A 22,080-nucleotide genomic window follows, 5' to 3' on the forward strand; every position below is an offset into this window, starting at 1 on the left:
TGTTTAGAAGAGAAATCAGTCTCCTCTTTCTTATTCAGTCCCCTGATTTTTACACAAGGGAAGCCCTTAGGACTGGGCTTCAAGTTACATCAGCATAGTTATCTCTCTGAGGAATATGAAAAAACCCACACCCCTGCGGGGCGGGGGGGTGTAATTGACCTGACCTAATACCCCGTGTAGACAGACAGCATTAGGCCAATGGAAGAATTCCTCTGTTGACCTAGACTACTGCTTGTTGGCATAAGAAACCTTCCGATTGGTGTAGGTAGTTTCTATATCAGGGTTTCCCAAACTATGGGTTGGGACCCAAATATGGGTCACCAAGTGTCTCCCCAGGTGGCTCTTGAGGAGCCAGTCACACATTTTTTGAATTGCCCTGGGTCACCAAGTCTTCCTGAATTGTCAGAATGGGTGCCCATCTGGAAAAGATTGGGGACAGCTGGTCTACATTGAAATGCTACCACAGTGCAGTAGCATCACTGTTGTTTTAAAAGTAGAAATGCCCATAGTCTTACCCCCAGCAACTCATGGACATTGGTGGTGGGTGGAATCTAGGACTGGAGAAAGTAAGTCCCCAGCCTCGTCCCTGCCACCCAAGGCCCCGCACCTACCATGAGGTCCCCTAGGGGAGTGAAGTTCCCCCCTTAGGGGCAAGCCCCCAACCTCACCCCCCAGCAGACAGCTGGCCCTAGCTTCCCCAGCCCTGGAGCTCAGGGAGGGCAGGTAACTCCAGCCTCCCTCGCCCTGGAGCAGGAGGTAGGGTGAGCAGCCCCAACCTTGGTGCAGCTGAAGCTCAGACAGGCCTAGGAGACTGGAGGGAGCGGCGCTGAAGTTGGGGGCTAGGGGCTGAGCGTGGCCAGGGCCATGCCTGGCAGTTTGGGAAGGCATTCCCTTCCCCCACCTCTGAAAGCCGCCCTTCATACTCATGTACATAATGTAGTCTAGACAAGAAAAATCAGCCTGGATATGTATCCTCCCTTAATGAAGCTGCTCTACAATGCAAAGTAATTTCAGAGCTACGGCTGCCATACAAAGGAGAGTGATTTAACCCTCATAATATCCCTTACAACTTTGGATGTGGCTACTGCATAGGGTCTTTAACTATTTCTGTGGTGAGTTCTTACACTTATACATCAGTGATCCCAATGACTAAAACCATTAAGTAATTTTGCCATAATAATAATTCTGAAGTCACTTGTTTTCAAAAGTAAGTTTCTTCCTTATGAGCGAGAAAAGAATGAGAATGAGCGAGAAAAGGCTAATTTGACTGTGTTTTTAAAAATCTTTTTTGATACTCTATCACAGATATTTGTAACATTTAAAAAAAAGTACAGAATTTTGCTCTCAGTTATAGCACTACAAATCCAAAGCAATTTAGCTGAAGTCAGTGGAATTACTTTGGATTTATACCAATGTACACAAGAGGAGAAATTTCCCTTTTCCTTCTGATTTTTGTAAATTTTTGTTTTGCACAAATCTATGGCTGGAAATGATACCCAAAATTACCTGCCTATTAAGTAATCTTATAAAAATCAGTAACCTATGTGGTTGAAGTTGAATGGTATTATGCACTGAAGCAGCTGTTACATCAAACCACCGGAAATTTATTGGAAGTCTTTGTCCCCTTCCATGGGTCCTATGTGGTTTGTCTGCGGTCAGCCTTAGTAACTTAGACTTGAATAGTTGCACAGGAGCTTCAGGGCTGTTTGTATGAGGTTAGCCCTTGTGATAGGAGGATTCCAGCTATATGCTGCAGTGTAGTCTTTGAGATCTGTCAAGAAAGGCATTACTGGTGCACTTTCCATGTTAAGTAGGTTTTTGGATCAGCAAATCCTTTTAAAAAAATTTACCTGGAAGGAAGGGGTGTGTGTGGAGGAATAATGCTATAGGACTGACAATTTTTACAGCGCCTTGCTAAAATCCTCTATGCACACACATGCCACTTATTTGCAGCAGTAGACAAAACAAGCTCACCTCACGTGAACCATCCCATATCACCTCAACAATGCCTTTCAGGCTCATAGTGGTCAGCATGTGGTTATTTCAATGTGGAATTCCTCCTCTCTATTATTTACAAATTCTTTTTCTCATTAAAATCTTCCGTTTGTGGCTCTGCCTTGCCTTCATTATAAACAAAAGAAACAGCTAGTTCTCTTTCCTGCTGTGGTATTTGTAACTGACAACAATTAACGCCTGTTTGGAACTCACTTTGTTTCTAATCCAAAACTGTAAATACCATGCGGAATGAAGAAGAAACAGGTTTTCATGCTTTAGGGCCTATGCGAGTTCACATTTTGTGGTCAGCAAAGAATCAGAAGGTGGGAAGATTAAGCAGCTAGCATTGATACAGACAGTTTTAGCCTTCCCAGCAACCAAATCAAGCAATTCTTTCTTAAATGGGAGGATTCAACGGAAACATTTGAAATAGAAATTAGTATTTTCATCTCCTTTCCAAAGCAATGTTGTTTTGAAGTAAGATAAACCAGTAAATACGTAATGTACTACAACTTCTTACCAACCTAGGGAAGCAATGTTGTATAACATATAGGACACCTCACAAGGAGTTAGAAGACCTGTCTGATATACCTGGCTTAGTGTGTAATCTTGGGTATACCACCACACCATTGTGCCTCAGTTACGCCATTATAAAATAGGGACTATAATGGTTATCCATTGTTGCCAAATACCCGGAGACTTCTGGATGAAACATTTTGTATGAGGGATAAGCATTATTTTAGATATACACATTAGTGTTCGAGTTTTAGGTGAACAGTCCAATCCTACACATAGCTTTGCCAATGTAGTTCCGCCTTGACCTCAGGTTCTTTCCTGAGTAGACTTTTGGTCCTAAACCTTGTCTCTGTGCATTAATGTCAGAATTCAGTTCATATGCAGGCTTAATATTTCTCTGAAAGCCAAACATGGGCACAACTGGGACCTCTAGCCCAATTGTAGGTGAAATGGTTTTCAGTGGACTGCATTTGTCACTATTTATAAAACTAAAATGTTGAAAGGAACAGTAAAGGTAGAGTTTTCACAAGTCTACATGTTACTGCATGAACTCTATCTTTATGTTCTGTACCTGTATTACCTATATAATTAAAGTATTGTGAGTCTATGTATTATCCTATATGGTATGGCTAAAACCTTTGGTGTATCCTCTGGAAATTTAAATATTCTGTGTATTGACTCCGCTGAATAATTGTTTCCATTACTTAGGATTCAGATAGGTAGTGCCTCAATTACACATTCCTGATTTCTGAGCTATGAGTTGGATGAGAATTGTACTTAATCCTGGACAGAGATAAAAATTTCACCACTTTAATTGATATTCCAGGAGGTAACTTATTCTAAAACGTAAATATATAATGTATGGCCCTGATTTTTCTGACAGAGAATGGTATAATAAGCACATGACTTTGCAATTTCTATCAGACACTGAGTTCTGTGCTTGTTCGGGTATTTTATCATGGTCACTCAGCTTCTTTTGAGGACCACTGAAATGAAGCATGCACTCATTCCTGGCTAACACTCCCATAAAGGTTACACACATAAATGTGAATCACTTGAAGAGCTAGGATAAAATGCAAGTGGGATGGAGCAGGAAAATGAAGAATTAGAGTTAGATTAATTCTAATCGTTCCCAAACTGTTTTCTAAGGCAACCCACCCCGCAGTGTGTCATTCCTCCAGCCCAAAAGCACAATCCTAACCCCAGCCCAGTGCAGAGGAGAGATTTGGGGGTGGGGGATCTTTGAAGAGAAAGTCATCCTGCAACAACATCTCCTGTCCTGGCAGATGGGGACTTCTCCCCATTGCAGGCACTGCAATCTGATGCAAGTATCAATCAGGTTAGGCCCAGCCACTCCTCTGTCACAATGGAGGAGGACCAGGCTGAATTTGACTGAGCTGCATGGTGACCTGGCATATGGGGTTGCATTGCCACTTACTCAGATTTTGTGGAAAGGCAGCCATGCCACACCTGACTGACACTGTGATCCTGTACACATAGTCACAACACTCAGAGCAAGGAGCTAGGCCCAGCCCTGTGGAACACTGCAAGGTGATTGCATGGTGGACTTACTCTCTACCGCCACCCTACCTCGCTGGGGCATCCTCACTGTACCAGGCCAGAAGAACTGCACATATGGTAGGACAGGGCCCAGATTCATCAAGGCCTGCATGTGGCAGCCCATGTAGAACCTTCCTATGACACATTCATGGGTTGAGACCCACCATTTTGGAATCAACTGTTCTTGATTCTTCAAATCAAAAACAGCATTTGAAGACAAAAGAGAAAGTCCTTAATATACCACCTGAGAGGACTAAGTTAGTCTGTCTGCACAATGAAGTCACAGGGTGGTGGAACAAGCAAGCCTGAAAAGATGGTTCAGAATAGTCTGGCCTTACTTTTGTCTAGGTCCATGCTTCTCATAAGAATCCACAGTGCAAGTTTGAGAGCAAACAAGAGATTAATACAGGAAACTTTTTCCTTTATTATCATACTCACATGCAAAAAGAGAAAATAATTAGTCCTGATCCGTCTTGGACTAGACTGCATTTGATTTCTTAAAAATCACAATAAGGCCCTAGAATGTTAATGGTCTTTGTGGAAAAAAATCTGGAGAAGGAACAAATAGAGCTAACCTTCAACATCCCACAGAACAAGACTGTCAGGAGTCACTGTATGCACACAGCAGGAAGCAACATGGAAAATCCCCTGAAGAGCTACAATATTTGTAGAGAGGTACCACTCAAATACCTGGTGTAAACTAAGGGAGCAATTGCAACATATAAAAATAAATTCGCATACAGTTTAGCACTATACAACTAAATTTTTGTCATTAGAGACAATGATTCATGATGCTTTTAATTACTAAATATTTAGTGCTAGATTCTGCCACCTTGACACACATTGAGTATCTCTGCATGAATAGAGGCATTAGCAATGAACTAGAGAATTAGGTCACTAGTTCAAATGTGATCCAGAATGCTAGGGAGTCATGATGAAAATGATCAGAGGCCAAATTGAACTAGTGACCTATGATGGCCTCTTAGACATTCCTAATATGCCTTCCACATTAGTAACTAGGCATCAAAATCAGAAACCGAAGGGGGAAATCCTGACTAAACAACATTCCCATTGATTACAGTGGGGCCTGGATTTCACCTCAGGGATAGTAGGAGGGAAGAGAAGGATCCACACTTTAAACCTGTGTAGTCTATTACTCCTCCCTCAATACAATTGTAAGTTGCTCTTCACAGCAGCCATCACTTTGGCCTTGCTGTGTAACGGATAATGTGGCTCCAAAATTCCTAATCACAAGAACACATGAGGGAAGAGAGATGGGGATGGGGTTTTAAATAGGCATCTGAAGAAACACAGAAGTATTCCTCAGCATGAAAGCAAGGTGCTGCATGTCCCCTTTAGTCTTTGTCCTGCTATGAGTCAGAAATAATTTAGCAGTTACACAGTAGTACTATTATTAATTCAGGGTGGGATTCCCTGATCTCTCTGTCTTGCTCATCATATTTCCTTACGTGTATAGGTGTCACACTAGTGCTATGCAGGAACATGCCCACAGTGTATGTGGATACACTTACTACTTTGATTATCTATATTGTTCAAAAATCCCTCTGTTTTCCCAAGTAATATACATAAATTAAATATTCAGATCCTTTAAAAAGCAATTAAATTTTACTGTCAAGTAATTTGCAAATCCAAACAGCAAATGTACAAAAATAATTAGCATAATAAGAAATCAGTTATTTCTAAACTCATAAGCCCTTTTAATTAAAATCACAATATTTTAATTGCCAAAGGGGATACTGTGTTTATAATACAGAATATTTCTAAGTTTTAATTTAAGTTTCAGTCTAATATTGTGATAATTGAGAATTACCCTCCAGGGGGCAACAGTATCCATGAAACATAATAATGGACTCCCCATCTCCACCAAAGGATTATCATGCATGAAGACACACCTTCCTGCAATACAGGCGAGGAAAGAACCTACATCAGCTCTGACAAGTCTCCTGAGAACACACGCTCAGAGAAACATTGCCATTCATCTTGAAAGGAGAATTATTTACATAATCTTTTGTAAATAACTGTACTCATACAAACAACGCATCATTTCTATTCTAATCTAGTATATACAATTGCTGCACATTGTAAACCTTTAGACATATCAGGGTGGTTTTTTAAATGAATAAATATCTTAAAATTATACCTTTTTCATACCTCATTTACTACAAACTTTTCCAGCAATATCTAAATGATTTAAGAATATTACATAATTGTGAGAATGGATTACTCAACATTATGGCAATGAGGACAGAGCCTTTCATGACTAGCCTCCCAGTATGAATTTGTCCAGAAGTAAAAAATATTGAATGTGAATACATGATGTGGGTATATTTGAAAATAGGACTTAAAGAGTGACTTGGAGAAATGAGTTTTGATCTTGATCCGGTTTTGAATGGAAAAGTGTCCTCCCTTTTGCCAGAGTGGAAAATCCTATGAGAGAAGCTCTTATTACTAATGATTATTAGAAAATATTTATCTTACAAGTACATCCTGGGCCTTAGGCATGTTCAGGGTTCCATTACCCTGAACATTCAGTGCAGTTGCCATATCACAAAGCATCTACAATCTAAAAAGATAAAAAAGTGACTCAAGAAAATATACTGTCAAATATATACAATTGCATGTAGGCATACACCTGGAATTTTTAGAAAACATTTTATTATGGTTATGATAAAGTGACAACTAGCCTTCATTAGCCCTACAGTGTATCCACCATTAATTAGCTATTGTGGGTTTTTTTAAATAGGCAGTATGGCATGTATGGATTTGGAGGAGAGATTTGAAATTACAGATGACAGTTGAAGCCATATGTATGGATGTGATCAACAGGGTACAAAGAAAGTAGAAGGAGCAAGGACGGCACCCTGTGGAATTGCACAGGAGAAAGGAAGAGAGGAGATGAAACAGTGTGAGAGGTGGAAGATGATCTCCGGGAGAATAATGTCAGAGAAGTTACCAATTAAATCTTCTCAGAAACTTAACCATGCTCAGGCTCTCCTCTCGCTAAACATAGTCCATGCAGAATCAGACTGAGGCACATTTGAATCAAAACCATATTGGCTACTTATTCTGAAAAACAATGTACTCTGCTAAATCATGTCCAATTATCTTTATCCCGTTTCATTTAATTGTTGTTAGGTTAAGTTTCCTGAATCCAGAGATGGCAAACATACGGGCCAAGTTTTTATAAAAATAAGCATTTGTGATTCAAATATTAAAGAACTATCTTGTAGCATTTATGAACTTCTATACCCAAGGGCTACGTCTAGACTGGCATGATTTTCTGCAAATGCTTTTAACGGAAAAGTTTTCCGTTAAAAGCATTTGCGGAAAAGCGCATCTAGATTGGCACGGACGCTTTTCCGCAAAATCACTTTTTGCTGAAAAGCGTCCGTGGCCAATCTAGATGCACTTTTACGCAAAAAAGTCCCGATCGCCATTTTTGCGATTGGGGCTTTTTTGCGGAAAACAAATCTCAGCTGTCTACACTGGCCCTTTTGCGCAAAAGTTTTGTGCAAAAGGGTCTTCTGCCCGAACGGGAGCAGCATAGTATTTCTGCAAAAAGCACTGATTTCTTACAGTAGGAAGTCAGTGCTTTTGCTGAAATTCAAGCAGCCAGTGTAGACAGCTGGCAAGTTTTTCCGGAAAAGCGGCTGATTTTCCGGAAAAAACTGGCCAGTCTAGACACAGCCTAAGATTAAAAGAGTGTTGACAAATTATGTGAAATCAGACAATCCTACTTAATTAGATTGTTGAGAAATAAGATAAAGTCACAGTTAGCAACTGATTGCCATAATTAGGGATACAGCTCAGTAGAAATTTAGAAAGGATATAATGGAAACAAACTGAAAATTTTGGGACCTGCGATTAGCTAAAATCTTCGAAGTAGCTTTTTAGCACTAAATGAATTGGAAGCTAGGAACATCATTTGTGATAACCAGGGAATGATTTAGCTTTATCCTGTCCTGCAGTTCATGTCTGCATATATCACAAATCAGTCATGTCTGCATATATCACACAATGTTGTCATAACTGGGTGAATTCTTCTTGCCTCAAAGTGGACTGTTAATATGGATTTTCCATCTGATGTTCATCAATAAAACATATCCAATCACCTGTGTAGCTTGGTTAGGTGATTCTCTGCCTAATCTATTAAAGTAGATGTGTTGAAAGTTTAGAGCCCTGTCTCATCCAGACGTTTGCAGTTATAGCATTGCTTATTGATTCTTATTTATCATTAACCACATTTAATCCTGATTATTTATTCCTCCTTATTCAATAATACTACTAATGGTTTCATCTGGTAATAGAAAATTTCTTACCAGATCCTTTCTGGGTGTGTCTCCATAGAATCAGAAAGCATCAGAAATCTGTTTCTAGCAACCTTCAGCAGGCCATGCCTCTTTCTTTCAGCTCCCTGATGAGTGCTTCCAAAACTGTACTCATGAGCTCTTCAGACACAGCTGTTCATTATCTTCCATCTTTTGGATAGAAACAACGGGAATATGTGAGGTTTTCACAGCCTTAGCTAGACATTCTTAAATATATCAAAATTACAATACTGTTAAAAGGATACATTATTTGTTGAAGACGACAACATTTGTAGAGGAATTTATGGATTGTGTCTGCAAGACAAAAGCATCATAAGTACAGAATACTGAACAACACTATAGTTTATCCTTAAGACTTATTGTTAACTATGTCCCTCTCACATGGATATTGACAGCTACCTATTGGCTGCAGTTTTGCTACAGATCAATGATGGTGATGGGCAAACCGCAGAAGGTTTACTTTGGCAAAATGATGTTAATGTTTAGTTGCTTCTCTGGACCCCCCCTGACCTGGCATACACAAAGTTAACATGCTGCCACATCAAATCACTTCTGCATTTTGATGCATTTGTTTTCAGGTACCTACTGATCAGCTCCACACATCAATTAAAATGTGCTGCATATTTGCAAATAATGTATGGGATTTATATGTTGTGTGAGTTATTTTAAGAAACTGGCCCATTTCAAATGCTACAGTTCACACACAAAGGCTGTGTCTAGACTGGCATGATTTTGCGCAAATACTTTTAACGCAAAAGTTTTTCCGTTAAAAGTATTTGTGCAAAAGAGCATCTATACTGGCATGTGCCTTTGTGCAAAAGATTTGCTTTTGCACAAAAGCATCAGTGCCAGTGTAGATGCTCTCTTGCGCAAGAAAGCTCAGATGGCCATTTTAGCCATCGGGCTTTCTTGTGCAACAAATTAACGTTGCTGTCTACACCGGCCCTCTTACACAAGTATTCTTGCGCAAGAGGGCTTATCCCTGAGCAGGAGTGTCAGAGTATTTGCACAAGAACCACTGATTTTGTACATTACAAAGTCAGTGGTCTTGCGCAAATATTCGTGGCCAGTGTAGACAGGTGCCAAGATTTTGCGCAAAAGCGGCCGTTTTTGCACAAAATCATGCTAGTCTAGACACAGCCAAAGAAAATATATAACAGCGTCTCACAAATATGAAACACACATTTCCTTTCCTCAAAGTTCTGGCATACTACAATAATTCATGCCTCCCACCATGAACATGTCCCTGGTCCCCAGCTCTCACCTACATTTAAAGATGAGTTGCACAGTGTTTTAAAAGTAAGCATTTTACAAAATGCTAAATACTAATAAAGCTGACTCATTTAGTGAATTTATAGCAGAGCAGGAAACCAATCTGAATTGAACAAAGGACTCCTCACAGGAAATTTATGCTAGTAAAAGTCTATTCACCCATTATTCTGCACAGATAGACAATAGGCTGTTCATTAAACAGATCAAGTGTGCATTTCATTGCTCATGTAGTCATTGAAATGCACTGCACTCACTCTGTTCCCTGGCACTTCTCCCCATTAAGCAGTTGTGCCACTTACCAGCCTGATGATTATTTCATCTAGATATAACTATAGTCCACTAGAAATGTCAAAATTCTGCATGCATTGTGCAACACATTTTGTAAACTAACATGTTTACCACCCCACTGAGTAGTTACACCACCTAGGATTCTCAAAGTAGTTTCTTAGGCCCGCATTCCAGTCTACCTCCAAGTTTTCATAGATCCTAAGGCCAGAAGGGACTAGGGATATTAAATTTAGATTAATTAATTAATCAAATAGTTGGTGGGCTCTCCTCCGCCTTTGAACTGTAGCAAGAGCCCTTCCAACAGGGCTCTTGTTACAGTTCAAAAGTGGAAGCCCCGCAGGGAACATGGGACCAGCAGGGACTACCCCACTGGCCCTGCACTCCCTGCAGTGCCTGAGCCTTTGAAATGCACAAGAGCACCAGCAGGACTCTTGTACATTTCAAAAGGAAGCCTGGCATAGAGTGCAGTGCAGGGCCCCCACTAACCCCACGCTCCCTGCAGAGGCTTCTGATTTTGAAATGTACAAGAGCCCAGCTGGGGCTCTTGCACATTTCAAAAGCAGAATGGAAGCAGAAGAGGCGTGAGCGGAAACTGCTTCAGTCCCCGCTCATGCCATTTCCCACTGTGCCTCTACCTCCCCTGACCCCCGCAGAGACAGTGTTGGGGGAGTCGGCTTTTAAGTCTGCTCCCCACAGTACCAGCTCCTGCTTCCGCCCCACTTGCTGCCTCTCTCACATAGAGGCAGCAATACAGGGAAAGCAACTAGTCGCATAACTAGTCAATTATCCAATAAAAGATTAGTCTCTTACATCCCTAGAAGGGACCATTGGGACCATCTATTCTGACTTCCTAAGTAACACAGGACATTGGACTGGCCACATAAAACTTCTCAAGCATGCCTTTTGGTTTTGCTGTTCCACTAGCACAAGGAGAACTTAAAGGGACACTTGGGATTCCCATGCCATTGGACAGTTCCACCAAGTAACGCTTGCTCTGTGCCCCCACATCCCAATCACCTCTGTGTAGTGCGGGTGTTGGAAGATACATATGTTTGTGCAAGTCTAATGCACTCCACTTTGGTAATCTTGATGTGCTGAAACAGCTCCTAAGGGGCTTTTACCAATCAGAGTAACTTAGAGCAGGCCTGTGGGTGCTGGAGGCTTCCCCGCAACATTGGGGACAGAAAAGTCCCTGTGGAGTTTTAGAGCAGCCGAGGATTCAGTTCTTAACTATCATCTGATTTTCTGGTCAAGATGAGAGATACACTAATGTAAAATCTTAATACTTATAAATAGCACGTCTGTACTTTGCCTTAATAGAAAACACACATCTGTGGGAACCATTTAACCTGCAGGTGGCTTGGGGAGAAGCAAACATGAAAAACCTGTCCTTTCTAATTAGGTTGCAAAGCTGAAAACACTCATTATACTGTGCCTGCTTCTGTACACTAAACATCCAGTCCTACTGCCGCCAAAGTCCCTGATGAAACGCTCACTGAGCTGAATAGAGGGAGAAGCAAGTCCCCCAAGATGAATAGCAAAGTGCATCCAAAAAATGCCATTCACTTGACCTGGTAGGATGCCTCGTGATACACATCTACTGTGCTCAAGACTGTGGTCCAGTAAAAGATACTTCTTCACCCACACTGTGCTGGGATATCTGGTTACATCATGTCATGTGATGGGATAATGTAACACAGTAATACATGGCACAGCATACACAGATGCTGTGCCAATCAGTCAAAGGAAACACCATCTTGTTTGAAAAACAGATGGCTAGCCTTAGTTACTTTGTCCCTACAGACAGGACAGCAGCTATTTCTCAACTGGAAGATCTCCGGAGATAGCTATTGCACTTGTAGTGGAACATTAATTGCTACACTGCCATTCTCACAGCATTTTCTTTCTTTGCAGTGTGCCTTTCAAAATTACAGATTTTTGTGATCAAGAACTTATTTCCTCCACTTACAGTGTTTCTGACCTCAAGCCATGACAGCAGATTTTTTGAGGAGCTATTTGGCTCTCAAATACAGCAAAAGAACACTTGGTGGCACTCATTCAACATCATTTTTTGCCTCCCCTAACCCCCAGCCACTGCAGCTTCTGTGGAATCTGTGAACTAGTTTTTATTTGATGCTTCTAGATAGTTGAGGTATGTAAATCATTCTCCTTAAATTACATTAGCTCCAACGTGAACCAAAGTCTCTGCTCAACTTTCAATCAACCCTTATTCGATTCAGAAGGAATTTGGCCCTGTATTGCTTGAGTAGAAGCTGAGTAAGGATTTCAAAATTTGACTATATAATAATACAGTAAAGTAATAAATACTTGACAAGTGCTTGCAAACTGTTAAACATTTCAATTCCTAAAATAACTTTGAATCATCTTTTAATATTGTACCTGGTATTTTAAATTACATTCTGTGGGAAGCCACCACCCACATCTTTGCACCATTCAATTGTTTTGTTGTTCTCCCTCAGTTCCACCCTCCATATTGCTCTTTGTCTTGAGCACAGTTGCAACATGAACCCTGATGCTGAAAGAGCAATTAAGATTGATACCCAAAGTTTCACACCGCCATATTTCTTAAATAATTGTCGTATTCCCACCAACATCATGCCTCTTAGACTGCTTCTCCCTTCCCAGGAACATCAGTCTGGCCTTGGCTGAGTTGCAACTAGCAGTCTTTCATCAAATAAAAATGTAGGCTATCAAGTAATTGCCAAGGACTGACTATTCATAATGGGATAGCTGAAAAGGAGGTAGAGAGCTGTCCACCATCAATTTACTGGAGATATTCCAGCCTATGCCTGGGGGGTGACTTTCCTCTCTGGATTTGTTCATATTTTGAACTGTAAGGAAACAAATGGGATCCAGCATCCTATAGGAATTAGATGAGCATTTGTCCATGAATGCTCCAAAAAGCTCCTATTCCAGGAATGAGAACAGCAAATTATGAACTAAGACCACCCCCCACGCCCACCAAGGGCCACAGCTTCATCATGTCAGAGACTGTTGCAAGATCTGACAATCAGCAAGGAAGGTCTTTACTGACCCTTGCCATTAGGATACCATAATATCAGCCAGGCGTGACAAGATGCCATTAGATAATCTAAAATCTGACTGAAGAGTGGGGAGGGCCTTGAAACTCAAGTCCAGCTGTCCCTGGAACTCTTTATATATTATATTCACACTAAATCTTGTCCAAAACATGGAAGTTTGAAATAGATCAATAGTTACTAGTAGGTGTTCACACTAAGAAAGGGTTTTAAGCAACTGAGCACAGCTAAGCACAGAAAGCAGCCTGCCTTCAGAAAACTGATCCATATGTGAACTGAGATCACATCACTTTGTGCAATTTTGTCACTGTGTGGATAGCCACTGGTTCTGCATTTATAAAGCATTTATTTCTCTCTCATTCATTCTTCCCTTTGCTTATATTAAAAATCTTCACCATCTGCATCACTGGAGCTTGTAAGTTCTTTGAACCAAGAACACATTTACCTAGCTATGTATTTGACTAGCTATGCCTGCATGCACCCTGTATCTATGTTTAGATGTAAAGTTTCCCATAGACTTAAGGAAATGTTCTATGGCAGATGTTCAATATGTCGCTTTCAAATAGCCAATTACTTTTTTGATGGCAGTGGTTCTCCAAGAGACAGTGACCTATGCCCAAACCACGTTTCAAATTTCAAAGGGTTGTTTTTTTGTTTTTGTTGTTTGTTTGTTTGTTTTGCAGTCTAAAAAAGCGAGATCTATATACTTTTTAAATGGAGAATATTGGGGGTTGATTGTTTTTGTTTTGTTTTGTTTCTTTCTTGTCAAACAGTAAAAGGTTTCTCTAACCTACTTTAAAAAGTAAAAACAACAAGCATTAGGCAGAGCATCACAAAGAAAACTAGTTAACACTGTTAATGTCTTGGAAAGTTAAAAGTGTATGAGAACAAAGATGTATAGTAGAAGTTGTTTTGTGACCTTAAATACAGAGTGTGCTATAAAACACCTACTACATAGCAATAGAAAGAAAAGAGACAAATGTAAATGTATTGAAAGGCACAATGTATATTTTACTACAACTATGGTGGCAACTATTATGAAAATTTGCTTTTCATATGAACAGAATACTCACTATACACCAGCATTGTACACAGTTCACTTGCAATGATCAAATAACCTTTCACAAACAAAAAACTAGACCATGATTCATAAAGGGCAGTGCCTCAATGAACAGCTTTGATGAGCTCTTCCCTCACAGAAAGGTGGGGCTGCTTTGTACATGAGCTCCCACTGTCATCAGGTCTGTTTATACAAAGAATTTAAATTACATCATACTGGATTATGCCTATTATTAATTTTTCTAAAGATTAATGACTGAAGGATGATGGCCTCAGGCAAACAAATACCATAGTAGCTTACAATGGGGGAGGAAAAAAAGGGTTTTCTTCATATTAAGTAAGCAGGTGATTGCAATGAGCTCCCCAATAGGTGGCACTGCTGGGATAAGGTATTTTGTGACCTAGTGTGCAAATCAGGTCCAAGAACAGATTGTTAGGACATACCGTGTGTATAGTTATAGGCTTCGGCATCAGAATGCTGGCATTTTCCAGACTCTCAGCCAAACAAATGCCTAGTGAGATATACAAAGCTTATGTCTCCACAATTTCCAAAGGGTTAAAAAGGGATTAATCACTTGGAGCGTGGGAGGCATGTGCGCTATATTTGGGGAAAGTGCTGAAAAGTAGGTCAGGTGCCACAACTGTAGCCAGACAAGCTACTGGAAGGGAGGAAATCAGCTGTTCTAAGCATTGTAAGTTTAGGCCAGTTGCTATGCAATTAGGAGCCCTAAGCCTTCAAACAGAGTAAACTCTCTTAACTGTAACTTAATGAATCTTCCTGACAAATTTGCTCTTTGTCACTAGAAGACATTGATATAGCAGTTGCAGTTGGAAACATCTACCTCTCCAGCCACATCTGGATTTTTATACTGACAAGCTGAGAGAACTGGAAAAAAAGGCATTTAAAATCATAAGTGAAGCACAGCTTAGGGCCCTGCATGCACTACAATTTTTGGCTGGTTTTATAACCAGCTTGTGACGTGGTTGGCTCTACACACTGTTTATGTCAACAAACAACACAGTTAATACCAGGTTAGTAACTGTAACCGCCAGCCACGTGCATAGGCTGGCACATGGCTATCTATCTTTCACCAGTCAAGCACAAGGCAAGGCCAGCTCAAGTATATTTGGCACCAGTTTAATTGGGGCCTCACTCCAAAGCAGCATTTGGTATCCCTAGTATGCTTATAATTAAAAAAACTGTGAGGGAGACATAGAAGCAGGACAGATGGGGGGGAACCAGAAAGCAAGAAGAGGGGATCCAGAGCCCCTTTCTTCCTGAGACCACGGCTGTCCTTAGGCATATGCAGAACACACAGCATGCAGCTGCCTATGCAGTTGTGTATGCCTATGACCACCTCTAGAAGGCAAGACAGCAAGGTGCAGGCAGTACTGTCTCTGGCAGCCAGCCCCAAATCTCCTCACCACTCAACCAGCTGCACCCAGTCACCATTCATCCGCTCTACCTCACAGAGGTCAGGAACAGGGTAGTAGGGACCCTGACAGGGCTGGGGGGTGAGACTCAGGTGGGAGTGGAGCCTTGGGGTGGGCAGCAAAATCCCATGTCTCAGCCAGAACCCCAGGGGCAGGACCGGCGGCAGAACTCCAGGCCTGAGGCCAGGGCCAGCAACAGCTTGGAACCCACATAAAATGTAGGGGTTCTGCAGCACTCTCCAGTTTCTTCATGTTTGCTTCCCTGCCCCGCTGCTATACCCCACAGCTCTTAATGCAGCCCCCACCCCACGGAGTGGCCACTCCTCCATTCCCCCTCCCACCTTCGAGAAGGGCACCATAAAGCATAAGGCTAGCCTAACCTAAAATACCCTGCAACAAGTTTCACGGCCTTTGAATCAGATCTAAAGTTTAAGATCCTTTACTTCTGCATGTAAAACTAATATGGACAGTCCTTCTCCTGATGATCTCTGCATGCAGTAAAACATCCCAGTATGCTTTGTCCCACCAGTTGCTTGTTGTGTTTATCTTCCACACATTATCTCCCTTGCTGAAACCCTGTGGGATTGCTGTTCAGATTACCCTTGAGCACACAGAAATATGATTAGTCAGTGTGGCAAGTGCTGATATGCAAAGATGACCAGCACATGAGTGCATTTTGCAAAAACCTTCTGTTTGGACACCACTTATCCATGTTGCAATGGAGTCAGATGAGAGTGTCATGAACTGGTTACAAAACTGCAGCTGTACTGGCAGGTCAGGAATTGGGTTTTTAAATGTTGTTTGTATAAAATTCAAAAGCTCTATAAATTGTTTTGGATGAGAACCCCAGGATTCCTTGAATAACCAGAGGGAGCAAAACCTGGGAAACTCACACACTGGTGCCTCTAATCATGTGTCTTTAAATCACCTGCCTGCATCCACCAGTGTTGATACTCGAGTGGTTATCATGTATCCATAGAATAATGGACATTCCCAGTTTTTCTGGGAATGGTGTGTGTGTGTACTCCCAACCTGCATGACCCTGCCCTTGCCATTGTGACCCTGTATGCACAATGAGGAAGCCACTATGAAGAACAACCTGTCCCAGCCCTTGTAGCATGATGATGTGAGGTCAAATCACGGGGGATGCCATTTTGAAGAGTACCCCGTTCATTCCACAAGCACGATCTCATGAGCATGGTCATGACAGTTGAGCCAGGGCAGCACACTCTTCAAAATGACATCCTCTATCTGATACTGTACAAAATTAGATCGGGGGGAGGGGAAAGAATCTTAATAAAAGCATGACTTATCCCATTTAAACCAGTTGAATGGCCTGTTTAGCTGATGATACACAACTCACAAAGAGAATTGCCAAATGGAACTTTATATGCAGGGCAAGCCAAATCACATCATAACATAATGTACTACTTTTGTTCTGGTCTATTTAGCTTCTTATGTTATGCTCCATATTTCAGTATCTGAGCACCTTCCTATAGTGCATTAGGCAACATGATCACATTTACAACTCAATCACATTTAGAATGTGCAATCTGAATAAAGTCCAGATTAGAGAGAGAGAGAGTTGGAGATTTAATAGGGACAGTTTAACAAAGCTGCAAACAATTCTGGGGCATATCAGATTAGAGGAAGGATTTAATCAGAACAATGTGAATTCTAAATGGAAATAATTTAAGAAAATCTTATCAGAGGCTGAAAAAGCTACAATTCTTCCATTAAGGAAGATGACCATAGTGGTTAGAAAACTAAACTGCTTTAGGGGGAAGTAAAATCGCTAAAATAAACAAATCAATAAAATATATAAAGAAAAAGTGATAGAAAGAAAAGTTAGGATTTGTAGAAAACTGATAAGGGAAGCAAAGAGTTTTTAAACTATATTAAAAATAAAAAGAATCCTGATAGTGGTATTGATCCATTACTAAATGGAAATAGTATCATTATCAATAATAATGCAGAAAAAAACAGTAGTGCTTAATAAACATTTCTGTTCCATACTTAAAGGAAAACAGATAGTCTTGCTATATGCTGATGATTACAGTCTTTCCAGTCCATTAGTATCTCTGAAGAATATTAAGCAGAAACTACTAAGTTAGACACTGTAAATCAGCAAGTCTAGATAACTTGTACCAAGAGTTTTAAAAGAATTGGCTAAGGGGCTGGCTGACTGCACCATTAATGTCAATTTCCAAAAAGTCTTGGAACACTGAGGAAGTTCAATAAGAATGGAAGTAAGCTAATGTTCTATTTTTTAAAAAAGGATAAATGTGATGACCTGGGTAATTATAGGCCATCAGTCTGATATCAATCCTGGGCAAGATAATGGAGAAGCTGTTATAAAAGCTTTAATTAGTATAGAATTAAAGCAGAGTAATATAAGTAATGCAGATCAATATTGGTTTAAGGAAAATAGATTTCTGTCAAACTAATGATTTTTTATAAGATTGCAAGTTTAATACAGGTGTTGATGTAATAGACACCTGTAAGCCATCTGGCTACATACCTCTCTAAATGGTAACCATAAATGGGGAATCACAGTTGAGTGGCAGTGTTTGTAGTGGGGTCTCACAGAGGCTAGTTTTTGGCCCTACGCCATTTAACACTTTTAGTAATGAGCTGGAAGAAAACATAAAATCATCATTGCTAAATTTTACATGACATGTCACAGAGTAAACTAAGCACAAGCAAATCAATACATGCTTTAACATGGCTAAATGCAAATCTATACATCTAGGAACAAAGCATGAAGGGGCAAGATGGGGGATTCTATCCTGGGAAGCAGTGATTCTGAAAAAGATTTGGGAGCCATGGTAGATAATCAGATGGGCATGACCTGCCTCATAGATAAGGTAGCCAAAAGAGCTTAAATGATGCCGAGATGCATAAACAGTGTCTCCCCACTCTGAGCAGAGAGGTTATTTTGCATCTGTATTTGGCACTGGTGCAACCAATGCTGGAATACTGTGTCCACAATTTTAAAAGGATATTGATAAATTGGAGAGGGTTCAGAGAAGATCCACAAAAATGATTAAAGGCATTAAAAAAAGGCCAACTCTTACGATAATCTCCAAGAGCTCAATCTATTTAGTTTAACAAAGAGAAAGTTAAGGAGTAGCTAGATAACAGTGTATAAGAATCTAATAATATAATAATGGGCTCTTCAATCTAGCAAAGAAAGGTGTAAGATGATCTGATGGCTGGAAGCACAAGCTAGACAAATTCAGACTAGAAATGAGGCATAAATTATTGAGAGAGAGAAAAAAATACTAACCCCTGTCTGGAACAATTTATCAAAGGGGTGTGATGGATTCTCCATCACTGACGATTTTTAAATCAAGATTGGATATTTTTCTGAAAGATCTGTGGTAGGAATTATTTTGAGTAATTTCCATGGCATGTATTACAGAGGAGGTCTGGCTAGATGATCAGAGTGGACCCCTTTAGTCTTGGAATCTATGAATCTACACAACGTCTGTCTCATGTTCTCTCATCTTCTACCCGGGAGCAAAGTGAGTAATGGAGTTCCTTGTTTTGGATTTTTTAAAAAATCTATAACATTTATAGATGAGCCCCACATTTACTTGTGGTCACCACGCTCCAGGGCTGAGCTATAGGGAGGCACATTTATCAATCCATTTTATACAACTGAATTATTAGGATGCTCTGTGACATAGTGGGGATTATGTTTCCACTGTTTGCTTTGTTATCCTGTATGTGAGTCCTACTGTCCTGTGCTACTCTGAAGTGACTCCGTGTATGTATGTGTAGTGCCCAGTGGAGGATGGGATCTTTGTGTGAGAACTCCTCAGGGAAGGCACGTAGGGAATGGCCCAGGCCATCCTGTCACTTATCTTAGGGGAAGATGCAACCAGTGATAGCTAGATAACACCTTGGGCCCAGGAAGCAGAACAGAGCAGGAGACGGGGCTGCCTGGAGGGGTAGGATCAGTTCTGGGTGTGAGTTAGTTTTTTGGCTGGCTCAGGGAGAAGGGAGTTTAGCCGGCTTTGGGGGCCAGGCAGGGGCCCCGAGCCCTGGCTCTGGGCCTCCCTATCCCCAAGATGGATTGTACTGACTGATCCTGGTTCCTGTAACAACAAGTCTGTGCTACACTGTGTTCCGGTCAATGAATAAACCTTTTGTTCTACTTGCTGCCCAAGAGTCACATCTGACTGCAGATGGGGGTGCAGGGCCTGGTGACTCCCCCACACTCAGTGACATCCTCCCTCTTCACATTAAAGGGAAGGGACAAGCTAGCTGTCTACCTACTTAGGAAACTATCTATGGGAGCCAAATGTACTGTGGACACAGGGCAGGAAAAGATATAACTTTTCCATACTGTTAACTTTTCCACCCTTTATACTCCTCTGTCTACTTCCATTCAGGCACACCTGTACTTATTGCATTTGCATCCAATGTAAGCCATTAGCAAGAGGAATGAAAATGTATTTTGACTTCTACTCAAAAAGGTCTCTCTCTCTCTCTCTCTCTCTCTCTCTCCCTCTTCTGTTTCAAAGTTTTAGAAACATTTTTGGTATTAAACTTTCCAAATTGCTAAGGTTCAAAGAGGTGGCTTTTATTTAAAAACTGAAATCAATTACTTATATCCATTGAAAACCATGTTTAATTTAAGCACTTACCATTGTAGCCTTATTAAATACCAAGGAATTAACACCTCATACGCATAACAAAAGGGTCACACATTCACCGGCAACTGAGAAAATCACCTAGCAATGGAAGAACATAAGCATTTGGAAGAGGATTGTGCCCAAACAATGAGAGGACTGTGAGAAAGGAAACCTCAAAATCTAGCTAAGGGAAACTGCATTCTATCCATGGTGCAATCTCTGGATGTATTACAACACCATATGTCTAGATGTCTCTCTGAATGCTGCATCTCTATTAAGAGATGTACCCTTCTCCTTTTCTGTTATCTACAGATTACATCTGTGAAATGGGAGAGAAGGGAAAGGATAGACCTCCCTCCCTCCATCTCTTCTAGCTTGCTAGACTTCACCAGAGTAGTCAAGAAGGGAGACAATTAAAAGGTGATGTCCTCCTCTCCTCCACATTTTTAAAAATGTCTTCTCTAGACAATTGTCAATCAAGCAGAGTCTGGATTCATTAGTATTCCAGACACACTGCAAAGATTCACTTTTCCTGGTTATGTGAGGAGGAGATGGACTGATGGAATTTTATTAAAATGTATCCTATGCAAGAGATTTTATTTATAGGTAGGTATTTATTAGACCAAGGGGAGTTGTTCATTCTCTGACATTATCAAATGTAACAAGTAATGTAAAATCACTCAGACTAAAGAGTGACTGTGCACTGTATGAGGTTTTAGCAACCAAATTACTAAGTGTGTAAGTGAGAGAAGGCTGGTGAAGTAATATCTTTTATTGGATCAACATCTGTAAGTGAGAGACCAGCCTTTGCACCACCCACTCTTCTTCAGTTCTGGGAAAGAGCTTCACAGATCAGTGCAAGATGGTACAGTTTATTTAGCATAAGTAGCTAGAATATGAGCAAAGGGAACATTCAAGGAAGAGCGTGTCAGTATCATTTCAACACTATTGGGCACACTGACTTTGATCCATTATCTGCAATTTGGTGGCTACTGGTTCTCCGTGGCAATGCCTGGAAAGATTCCTCGTGGAAGAAAATACACAGTAAACCTGATTCCCATGATACCTCACGACACTTTTTAACAGCATTGAAATAATAATGATTAAACAGCAACCATGTAATGAAACCTGAAAGTCAGTCAGCAGCACACGTTTGCTTGCTCAAAAATGAAGTATTTCTCTCTGCTCTAGTAAAAATAAGATGCTTCACTCTAGCAGCTAGTTCAGGAAGTGTCATTCACTGGGAAGCTAAGAACTACTGATGTTCACCGACAATGATAAAATAGGGGGAATCCACCATGAAAAAATACCAACATTAACATGCACAGTCAGATTACACATATGTTGGCATAGGAGCTGCTTCAGGGAGGCGAGTGAGAACTCTTTCTGAGGTCAGTAGGAAAACAACTAGCCAAGGCCAACTACTTGCTGACAAAAGAGCAAAAATAGAGAAAAACATTTTTTTAGCACATCAGCGATTTTAAACACACTGAAAAGCGCAGAGTTTCTAATTGCTGTAAGTATGCATAGTACATCACTGAGCATCACCACACACTGTGGTGTAATGCTTTCATCAGTGTTTCCTCCCATATTGTTGTCTGACACAATGTTCATGAAATCTCAGAGGGGTAGCCGTGCTAGTCTGTGACTTTAAAAATAGGAGTACTCCTGTGGCACCTGAGAGACTAACCAAAATATATAGAATCATGAGCTTTCATGGGAAAGTGGGGTTTGCTCACAAAAGCTCATGATTCTATATATTTTGGTTAGTCTTTAAAGTGCCACATGACTACTCGCTTTACAATATTTGTGAGGATCTGATGCAAGTTCCAGCGCAAAAGCTTTCAGTATTGCTGCTGTATTCACATCTGAATGTCAGTGTAGGAGGCCAAAATATTTAGAGTG

The 22,080-nt window shown here is 40.7% G+C and overlaps 1 long non-coding RNA gene across 1 annotated transcript in view; it reads right to left on the reverse strand.

Annotated features, from left to right (window-relative positions):
- Window positions 1–22,080, reverse strand: part of LOC142829861 (uncharacterized) — a 46,820-nt gene that overhangs the window by 10,082 nt on the left and 14,658 nt on the right. The window contains exon 2 of the long non-coding RNA XR_012904736.1: window positions 8,412–8,570. This is a non-coding gene — a long non-coding RNA (uncharacterized LOC142829861). The remainder of the gene's footprint in view (window positions 1–8,411; window positions 8,571–22,080) is intronic.

This window comes from Pelodiscus sinensis, chromosome 6 (assembly GCF_049634645.1).
Source record: "Pelodiscus sinensis isolate JC-2024 chromosome 6, ASM4963464v1, whole genome shotgun sequence".
Lineage (NCBI taxonomy): Eukaryota > Metazoa > Chordata > Testudines > Trionychidae > Pelodiscus > Pelodiscus sinensis.